This window comes from Palaemon carinicauda, chromosome 38, assembly GCF_036898095.1.
Source record: "Palaemon carinicauda isolate YSFRI2023 chromosome 38, ASM3689809v2, whole genome shotgun sequence".
Taxonomy (NCBI): Eukaryota; Metazoa; Arthropoda; class Malacostraca; order Decapoda; family Palaemonidae; genus Palaemon; species Palaemon carinicauda.
In genome coordinates, this window is record NC_090762.1 from 68561110 (window position 1) to 68572237 (window position 11128).

The window sequence follows — 11128 nt, forward strand, 5'->3', positions numbered from 1 at the left end:
ATAAATCATTAAGAAAAAATCCCTTCTATGATTCTTACAACAAAGGGAAATATGTTCTGTATCACTTGACATTAGGGCGCCTCTCTCTCTCTCTCTCTCGCTCTCTCTCTCTCTCTCTCTCTCTCTCTCTCTCTCTCTCTCTCTCTCTCTCTCTCTCTCTCAGTAAAATCAAACCTATTTTCATCGCTGACGATCGATAAAAGACGAAGGATTTCTGGAAAGACTCACGCTACATCAGCTACTTAAAAATCAATATCACGGGCATAAAACACGCTACGCCATGCAAGAGGAGCCTTCTTCAATACGAAGAAGAGGATCTTCAATAACAGACAGTCCTGTGAAAGTCTTGCCGAAGAGTACAAGAGGTGAGTATCCTTAAAAACCACAGGAAACGGGAAGCTTATGCAAAGATGGGAAATTATAATCTCTTTGTACCTCCGAATGCTGTAGATGTTGGCTGCAGCGGAGATAAGGATCCTGGGTGGGTGGTGGTGGGAGGTCTCTGGTTCTTTTGTGGGGGTGGGGAGGTACCCCTCCTACCTCATCCAGAACCCCTCCACGAGCCAGAGAGAAGCCATATACACACTCACACACAGTTGAGCCTTGACTGTTGAGAGAGAAAGTTGTGGGTGGGTGCCGCTCCAGCGTGTATGTCTGTAGCAGTAGTGCCATTGCCTTGTTCTCTTTTGCTTTCCCCTGGATAATCTAGTGGATATATTACTGACTCGTGAGGAAGGAAGGACCTTCCATGAACTAGCTTCCAGAAGAGGCAAGTAGGAGACGTTGTTTTACGGTTAAAATGCAAAAATTTTGACTATTAATCAAGAACAACCTGTCCGCTTCGATCGAGGTATAGCTTTGCTGGAAACACTAAGCTCTCTCTCTTCCTTTCCCGCCAAAATGCCATTCCCTAGGCTGCTAAATTATTCACTAGCGACATAAGAACAGATTACCGATTCCTTCGACGTTTTGGAAACGAAGGATGAGACGTTTCCCCCGAGGCTGTCTTGTTGAATGTCAGTAATTTTGGATTAATAATTGTGATGATTCCTGTCGAATGGAAACTTCATTTAGTTATTTTGATTCCAATATATTCTTTCACTTGTATATTGTAGCTACAAAATAGGTAATATGCGTTATAAGCTTATTTGTAGGTACAGCTAATTACTTATCAATTTATGAAAAAAAAATTATCAAGAGAATAGGCCTACACCTGAACATTTTGTAGAAATATTTACTACGGTTTAAAGATAATTTATGATTCGATTTTTATTTTGTATTTGTAGCCTACAAATTTTAGATTATGTTAAAATATTTTTCATTAACCGATTTGAATGACCCGAGTTTGTGGCGTAAGGTAAGATATAATTATTAAATATGATTAAATAGTTATTTATACAGAGGAAACTCCCCAAGAAGAAACGGACTTGTTATTTATATTTCATTAAAAATGATACATGTGGGAAACGTTAGACGTAGCAAAATATATGTATTCAATTTAACGGTTTAGCAATATTTTGAATTCTGGCAGTTCAAATTCGGATAACTTCGTTTTTTTATACTTTTATTTTGTCTGGTGGTTTGTCGAAAAATTTGAATTCTTAACGATTTATTTATTTATTTACTTTGGTTTCGATGTCGTCAATTACCATCGCTGATAAACGTTTGTTAAGTTGGGTGAAGTCTAAACGTTCCTGAAAATGTTCCGGGATGTAAACTTCTTTCTGTCGACATTAAGAAACGTTTCATTAACTATATTTACATCAGAATGTTTTCCTGTATCTTTAGTGTTTTTTCTATGTGTATTGTAATTAACTGCATGGAATTATGAGAATGAGTATCGGTCTTTGTTTTAAATGTAAATTCAAACGTTTTAATGAGAATCGCTCATTTAAAATTGACATCTCAACTCCTTGGTACTGTCTGAATGGAAACATTATGAACAACCTGTTTAAATTATAGTCTGCACCAGGAGCAAGATCCTGTGCTGACACAAAGACCAGTTAATCTTAAACAAACAAACGAACTTGTTTGGGAGTAACCAGTGGTTACCTAGCTTCTTGTCAGTCTTCGAAACTCTACAGTCTAGTCGTACTACATAAATTAAAACCAAAATACCACATTGGATCACACACTGGTTACGGCTCACTTTCTCTTTGCCCATACATACATCGAATAGTCTGGGATATTCTTTCCACATTCTCCTCTGCCCTCATACACTTCACAACACTGTGACTACCAAACAATTTTTCATTCAAGGGGTTAGCTAATGCACTGTAATTGGTAAGGCTAGAAGACTCTCTAGCTATGGTAAGCAATTTCTTTAGGAGAAGGACTCTCCAAATTGAAACCATTGTTCTCTAGTCTTGAGTAGTGCCATAGCCTCTAACACTGTATTGGGTTAGATTTCTCAGACACTGTATCGTTCGACTATTTCCTTTCCTCACTTGTTGGAACTAGATCTTATAGCATCCTACTTATCCAACAAGGCTGTACCCTATATAGTAATAATTGTACCGCAAGTGTAGTGGTCACCAAATGTGCGAAGCGCCAGTTAGGTAATAACTGAGAAGCGAGGTGAATGCAACTAACTTATATTTCGGCGGAACATGAGTTACATACAACCCGTTCTAAGGAAGACCGGCACAAAAATTCAAACTGAATGACCCAAGAGCATACTGGTCAAACAGGTTATCAGTGCGAGGGGAGAGTGATAACGATAATATACCAAAACAGAAATACCTTTACAGTGTACGAGGGTGTGTGATACACGTGCGGCACGTAATAATAATTATGATAATAATATCATGAGCCCTTTAGTAAACTTATCTTGCCCTTTTAGGAATATTCTGTGAAATTGTTTAACTTTCTTTCTTTTCAATTATCCATATGAGTAAGAACCATTTCATTCAGTGCGAATCTCACTGCTTCAAGTCCCAGTGAAAGTTGATTCGTTGGTTTTCTTTTAATTCTAGATGTAACTTTTGCTTTAACATGATGAAGAAATATACCTTGTCCAATATTGCCTAGCCTATTGTGCTTTTAACATGATGCTCTAAAGTACAATATATAGTGATACATTTGAAAAAAGGGTATGCGTTTGCTTCTTAATGTTGCCCCTAAGACGAAATTTAACCGCATACTTCCCCGAGAGTAACAGTCAAGTAAATCTTAGCTAGCATAGGTCTAAATTCAATTTACGTTATTCGCTTCGAATACTCCAAACGACTTTTAGCAGTTAGCCAAGAGGTCGTTAATTTCTTCTGCTTCTTGGGACATAGATAGGATGAAAACTAAAGTATGCAAGCCTTCTCAAATTTCAAACTTGAACAACAAGCTGCATACAAGAACGACAATGTTAAAGCGTGTGAATGTATTTATAATTATCCTAAATCCATGTTTAGGCAGTAGGCTGGCTAGGACACCAGCCACCCGTTGAGATACTACTGCTAGATAGTTATTGGGTCCTTTGACTTGCCTGACAGTACTACCTTGGATCACTTTGGTTACGCTTCATTTTTCCTTTGCTTACACAGACACTAAATAGTCAGGCTTATTCTCCTCTGTCATACACCTTACAACTCTTAAATTACCAAACAATTCTTCTCTCAAGGGGTTAACTAATGCAATGTAATTGTTCAGTGGCTACTTTCCCCATGGTAAGGATAGAAGAGACTTTAACTATGGTAGGCTGCTCTTCCATTGTCTTGAGGTAGAGTTCTCTTGCTTGAGAGTACACTCGGGGACGCTATTCTATCTTATTTTTCTTCCGATTGTTTTATTTTTTTTTTTTGAAGTTTTTTATAGTTTATATATGAAAGATCCCTTTTAATGTTGTTACTGTCCTTAAAATATTTAATTTTAATTGTTAATGCCTTCCCTTGTAGCGGACTTAATTCCTTTCCTCGCAGGGCTATTTTTCCAGGTTGGAGCCCTTTTCCAACTAGGGTTGTAGCTTAGCTAATAATGATAATACAATATACTTAAATTTTTGTGTATTAGAATATTTGAATAAGTTCAGAATTATATGTATTTGTAATATCCGGTTTATGTGGTTATATAGTCCGACATTGGAAAGCAACCTCAGCAATGCAGTACGCTGTTCATTCTTGTTAAAATTATCAATATTTTTGAAAAGGGGAAGGTCTCTCTCTCTCTCTCTCTCTCTCTCTCTCTCTCTCTCTCTCTCTCTCTCTCTCTCTCTCTCTCTCTCTCTCTCTCTTAGAATAAAACTTTCACACACGAATAATTTATCTGAAAATACATTTAAATTTTCCGTTTTAAACTGTATTTCAAACTACCCGAAGTGAACTAACTGTGTTCAGAGCCTTTGATTTGATGATAAGTTAGAAGCACCGATGGATGCCCCTAGGGCAAAATTGGGTCCTTACTATTGTTCACACAAGGTGTGAGAAATGACTACAACACCAACGTATATTCTATCAAAAATGAAATCTCATTTTTCTTTATCATTTCCATCTTAAGAGGCAATTTTAGGGGAATATTATCCTTCGGAATTTGGAAAGTAATTTTGTAATGAAACTGCTATATCTTCTTCCATCTCCATCGTAGCTAAGAATCACTATAATCGACTTATCATCAGGTACACGACTCATTGCTTAATTCGACGATGTTGGCCAGGGCACCATCCACCCGTTGACATACCGCTAGAGAGTTATTGGGCCTTTTAGTGGTGAAACAGGACTACATTGGATCCTTCTCCTTGGTTACGGTTTATTTTCCATTTGCCTACAAATACGTCGAATAGTCTGGCCTATTCTTTACATTCTCCTCTGTCCTCATACACCTGCTGACAACAATGAGATTACCAAACAGTTTTTCTCTCAATGGGTTAACTACTGCACTGTAATTGTTCAGTGGCTACTTTCAACTTGAGAAGGGTAGAAGAGACTCTAGCTACGGCAAGCAGCTCTTCTAGGCGAAGGACACTCCAAAATCAAACCATTATTCTCTAAAGAATTTTGGGTAGTGCCATAGTCTTTGTATCATGTTTTTCCACTGTCTTGGGGCTAAAGTTTTCTTGCTTGAGGGTACACTCGGCCACACTATTCTATCTATTTATCTTCCTCTTATTTTGTTGAAGTTTGTATAGTTTATATATGAAATGTTTATTTTGATGTTACTCTTCTTGAAATATATTTGAATTACTTTTCATATTTCCTGGTTTTCTGTCTTACTGGGGTATTTTCCCTGTTGGAGCCCCTGGCCTTATAGCATCATGCTTTTCCAACTAGTGTTGTAGCTTGGCAAGTAATAACAATAATAATAATAATAATGACATTTATATTGAACTGACTAAACTCCCCCCCACCCCACCCACCCACTTCGGGTTGTATTGATCTGTTATCTTGGTCGTTAGGCGAGATTTTCAACTTCTATAACACGGACATGGTTAAGAATTATTAAAACATGAAATGGATCGCTATCTTTTTATGACTTTTGATTACTTTGATTTTTCTGTTTTCGACGTCGAATAGAAGTTGTCTCAGAAATCGTGTCTGCCCTCTATTTTTTTTTTTTTTTTTTAAAGGATAACTTTGTCGACAGGTGTAATTCAGAAACAGCCTTTTGCATATAACTTTCAAACCGTTTTAATGCGTCTTTTTGTCGTTTTTTTTTATAAATACAAGAAAATAGATATAATCGAAAGAATTTTTTTTATGTAGGTATTTAGACTAAAGTATTTAAAAAGAAAAATATCTAGTTTTTTTAAACTGAAACGAAGCTGAGAAAGTCTCATGACGTGTTACTGAATCAGGACATCCACCAAAAAGGTCAGCGCTGATAACTGAAGTAGGCCGTCATTTACAATACTTCTTTACATATATTTCGTTTTCAGGCGGATTTCTATACGAGTTCGGTAAAATGGGTATATTCGCTTAAATTATTTCAGGGGATACTCTTAAATTCAAGGGAATACCTCTAGAATTACGTGGTCTGCTATTATTGTTCAAGTTGTGAAATATTTCGCCGATTTCGTGTCTGACTGTTGATTGTATCAGGATGAATTGTGGTATATAAGTATTTTCATTATTGTATGACATCTTCCTAGGAAATTGATGATAAAAAAAAGGAAGTTGAGACACGAAACCATATGATTCATCTATAGATCATCTTTCAAGCTTATTAGTCCCACTGTATAGCAGGGTCAGCCGCTCAAATTTACTTTCTCCGTCTATTTCTATTCCTTGCATCTTCTTCCCCTAGTCCCACCCACCCTTATACCTCCCCCCCCCCACATTCTTACATCTGATCGTTGACGCCCCACACTCCTCCCCATCACAGGTAGTATGTTCTTAGCTCTCTTGGTTGGTTCCACTAACTCCATATTGTCTCAACGAGTTTCCTTAGCCTTGTATTTTACGTAACAGTTACCACCCATTCTTCTTATATCTTGATTTTCCCTCCTTTACTTTCTTGTTTCTTGTTTTGGGTTTAAATCCAACCCTCCACTGAAGTCGAGTGAACTACTGCTCGGGCGGGTCCATATTAATCATCTAACGAAACATTTTCATTATAACTTATACAATTCTTTGATTGTAGCATCTTCCAAATCATATCTTGTGAAAAGTAATGTCTTTAGTTTCTTCTTAAATTCAATTGCTCCCTTTAGGTCCTTCATTTCAGTTGGCCGTTTATTATAATGTCTAGGCGCACAGTAGCTAAAAGCCCTTTCACCAAATTTACTATTTGTTCTTGGTTCAGATAGCCTATGTTTGTCACTCATGTGTCTTGTGTTAACATTTGTTTCTAGTTCTAGTTTATTCAGGCATTCTTTCAGATATTTTGGTTCATTAGTGATATTCCAGCAGTCCGTCTCACCATCCTCATCTCGGTTCTTTGCAACTCTTTCCTTGTAAGTACCCAGCAATGACCGTCCCTGTTATGAAGCCAGATATGTAATAATGAAATTCTGCTCTATATCATAGTATAGGCTTGATAAGAGTCTTATAAATCTTCATTTAGAGCCTTAATGGCATTTGCTTTTCTAATACATCCCCAGTTATTTCTGCAGTTTTGCCCTGCTTATTTCACTCTGTCTTACTGCATTCTCAGCATCTCCTTCCTCTGTTATTATTGATCCCAAGTAGTTCTCATTGTTCTGTTTTAGCACTGTACATGGACTGTCTTCCACTTGAATGTTTACTTTTGTGTCCCTTTTCTACCATTAATCATTAACTCTGTCTTTCCAGTGTTCACCTTCAATTCTTTCTTTTCTACCAAAAAAAAAAAAAAAAAAAAATCTTGCAGTTATTCTTTGATGTCTGCTAAAATGACTATCATCAGAAAAAATCAGTTCCCAGAATTTTTCGTTGCCCCTTAATGTCAAAATGTCCGTAACGAGGCGGAACAAGATTGGACTCGGAACAGATCCCTGAAGAAGGCTAACTTCCACGGAATGATGCCTCAGTCTCCCTATATTTAGTCTGGTTCTTTTCCTCACTAACATTACCAATTTTCCTCAAACCAAGAATTTAACTTTCTTGATATCCCCACCATACGACTTTTCAAGACCCACAAAACATTTAAAATCTCTTATTCGCCTCTAGATACTTCTCTTAAACTTTCCGTACCATAAGAATAACATCCACTGTTCTTTCCTTTCATAACCCCAAATTCCTGCTCATGTATATCTTATCAACTATCTTCCTAGTCCCTTATCATTTCCCCTACATCCCATATCTTTTCCAATAGTGTGTGCTTCCACTATTTTTCTAGATTACCTAATGCTTTATTCATTTCTATTTTTATCCGATTTTCCTACAGCTTCATTTACTTTTTTCTTTCTTTATAGCATTCATGACTTCACTCTGAAGGGGATGTCATTATTCATATGCAACATGAAGACGTAAAATAACGAATTTGACATTAGCAGAGATGGTAATTAGCTCCAGTTCTCATTAACTTGCTTTATATATATATATATATATATATATATATATATATATATATATATATATATATATATATATATTTATACATATATATTTGTATGAAACGTATTAGCTACACATCCAAATTGCTATTGTACTACCTCCTGTTACCTCTTTGCAACTGTAAGTGGTCCATTAGTATGTGCATCACGTCCACCCTTAATTGCAATGGATGATAGAAGTTAGCTGGATGATGACAGAAAACTAGAACATTTTTAATCCTGTTTAGAAATGTTCTTATTTTATTTCTTTCTTTTTTTTTTTGCTCTTTCAGCGCATTACTGTGATTGTTTTTTTTTCTTTTTTTGTGTGTGGTTCATGTCCGCTGGATGAACATCTTTTACATTTGTTAATCAATTTCGGTGGTGTCATGATACGTCATGCAGTATCCTTGCATGCATGTGCGAACACAAACTGTCTCTCTCTCTCTCTCTCTCTCTCTCTCTCTCTCTCTCTCTCTCTCTCTCTCTCTCTCTCTCTCTCTCTCTCTCTCTATATATATATATATATATATATATATGTATATATATATATATATATATACATATATATATATATATATAATGTATATATATATATATATAGTATATAAAGATTTATATTTAATATGCATATTTATATACATATATATATATATTATGTAAAGGTATATATTTAATATGTATATATATGAATATATATATATATATATATATATATATATGTATATATATATATATATATATATATATATATATATATATATATATATATATGAATATACACAGTCAAACCTGGAGAGTGATTCACCTCTACTAGCGATCCACCTGCCTTACCGTTCCACTTTTTCTAAGTCCAGATCTCTTTATAATGTAAACTGCCATGTGTAAGCGCTGCCCCTGCCCAATGGAACCAAGAGCCAGCAACTTCTAGTCCAAAATTTACGAAGACACTGCCCTTGAGCATCAGTTGAAGTCAATATCGCTGACTTTTTTAAAGCTAAATAAATGTTTGTTCTCAGAAAATTTGATGCGTTTATATATATATGTATATATATATATATATATATATATATATATATATATATATATATATATATATATATATATAGGCAGTATATCCTAGCAATCCATATTTGCCAATGGTTATACTCTTATAAGCGGATGAGCAACTTGGTGAAGGGATGAGAACTTTGGGTGTGGAGGAAATGCCCCTTAAATCTGGATGAAGTCACTGGCAAGGTGATAGACCAGCAATCTCTTTGGATTTTGCTCCTGATGCCTGGCGGTTGATCTTACTGGAATTAGTATGGACCTCCAGTGATCACTTGCCTTAGTTTAATAGGCACTGCGTTTCACACGGACCTGGCTAACCTTTGATGAATCTAGCCAATGAATCCTCTATGGATTTAGTCAGTAAATGGGAAGATAACAGAATGGCCCCAGTCCCGGATGTAGCGGGATGCTAAGAATCTCCCGGTTTAAAAATACTGAAGAAAGGTTGAAAATTGATAATTGGAATGTTAGAACCATGAATCAGATTGGAAGTTACAGCTAGTGGTGTGTGAATTTATGAAGTATGGTTTGGATATCTTGGACCCAAGTGAAACACGTAGGGGGATTGGTAAAGAAACATTAGACCAAGGCGTTTATATATATATATATATATATATATATATATATATATATATATATATATATATATATATATATATATATATATATTCAGAAAGAACAGATGGAGTTGGAAGAGAATGGGTAGGAAGGATAATGACACCAAGAGCATAAAAGGTGCTAACTGAGTGGAGATCTGTAAATAGTTGCTTGTTACTTGCAAAGTTCAAATCAAAGCAGTGAAGTATGAGTATTATAGTTTGCTATGCACCAACAGATGATTCCCCTTAAGAAAGGAAAGATGAATACTATGAAGAACTGCAGAATGTAATAGGTGAGATCCTGGAGAGAGCTATAAAAATTTGATTGGCGACTTCAATGCTAAAGTTGGATAGAGATAGAGGGTCTTGACGATGTTACAAATGAAAATGGAGCACATTTCATAAGTTTCTGTTCAACAAACAATATTGTCATTGGAGGTACAATTTTCCAGGACAAGGAAATCCACCAATATACATGGACTTCATCATGTGGCAATTACAAAAATCCAATAGGTCACATAGCCAATAATAAAGAAAGAAGGAGTACTCTGAGAATTAAAGAAGCTATAGAGGTGCAGATATTTGTAGTGATCACCAGCTCTTCATTGCCACACTGGAATTAAAACTGAAAGCACCTAAAATTTTAGAAAGGCAGATAGAGTACCTAGGTTTAATATAATTAAGCTTTTAGAAGAAGAGCACAGAAAAACATTTGCAATTAAATGTAAGAATCGATTTGCAGTCTTTGAGACTTTAAGAGACGACGAGTGGACAATGAAGTAAGGTGTGATATTAAGAACATATATCAGTTAGTTTGTAGTGAACTTTAGGGACACGCAGTTACAGGGAGAAAACCATGGATATCGAATGATACTTTGGGTAATATAAAAAATAAACAAAGACAAATAATTGATTGTTGAAAGTTTTCAAGGAAATAATGAAAATTACAAGGTAGAGCATGCTAAGTATTCCAGTATTGATAGTGATGTCAAAAGAAAATCCAGGAATGACTGGAGAGAATGTTTAGACAAGAGAGCAGATGAGGCTGACAAAGCTATGAATTCAGGGAGTGGCTATGGTGTAAGAATCGCTCATAGAAATATTAATGAAATCACTACTGGTGCAAAGAAGAAGCATGTACCAATGAAAAAGAGAGATGGATCTGTTATAACAACTGAAGATGAAGAAAGACAACGTTGTATTGAACACTTTAGTTAGGTTATGAATAGGAGATACGAAGAGAATGATTTAATTGATATACCTGAAGCTGGGGAAGACCTTGATGTGGCCATGAATGAATTCAGTGTGTTTGAAGTGGAAACCATCATGAAAAAACTCAAGAGATGTAAAGTCCCTGGGTGCGAGGGAATAACTGCTGAGATGATACTGGCTGAAAATGAAGTAACTCACAGAATACTTACAAGGTTATTTTGTAGAATGTGGCATGAGGAGGCAAAACCAGATGAATGGGAGTTAGGAGTGCTGGTGAAAATGGCAAAAAAGGGAGACCTGACTGATTGCAATAATTACTGAGGCATCA

The 11128-nt window shown here is 35.8% G+C and overlaps 1 protein-coding gene across 2 annotated transcripts in view; it reads left to right on the forward strand.

Annotated features, from left to right (window-relative positions):
• Window positions 1-607: 607 nt before the first annotated feature.
• The window catches only part of LOC137630704 (uncharacterized), a 207240-nt gene continuing 196719 nt past the window's right edge, over window positions 608-11128 (forward strand). The window contains exon 1 of one of the 2 annotated variants that reach the window (XM_068362338.1): window positions 608-769. The gene's annotated coding sequence lies outside the window, so the exon portion shown is untranslated. Of the gene's footprint in view, window positions 770-816; window positions 851-11128 lie in introns of those variants that run through there. The other variant, XM_068362339.1, reaches the window with a different exon arrangement.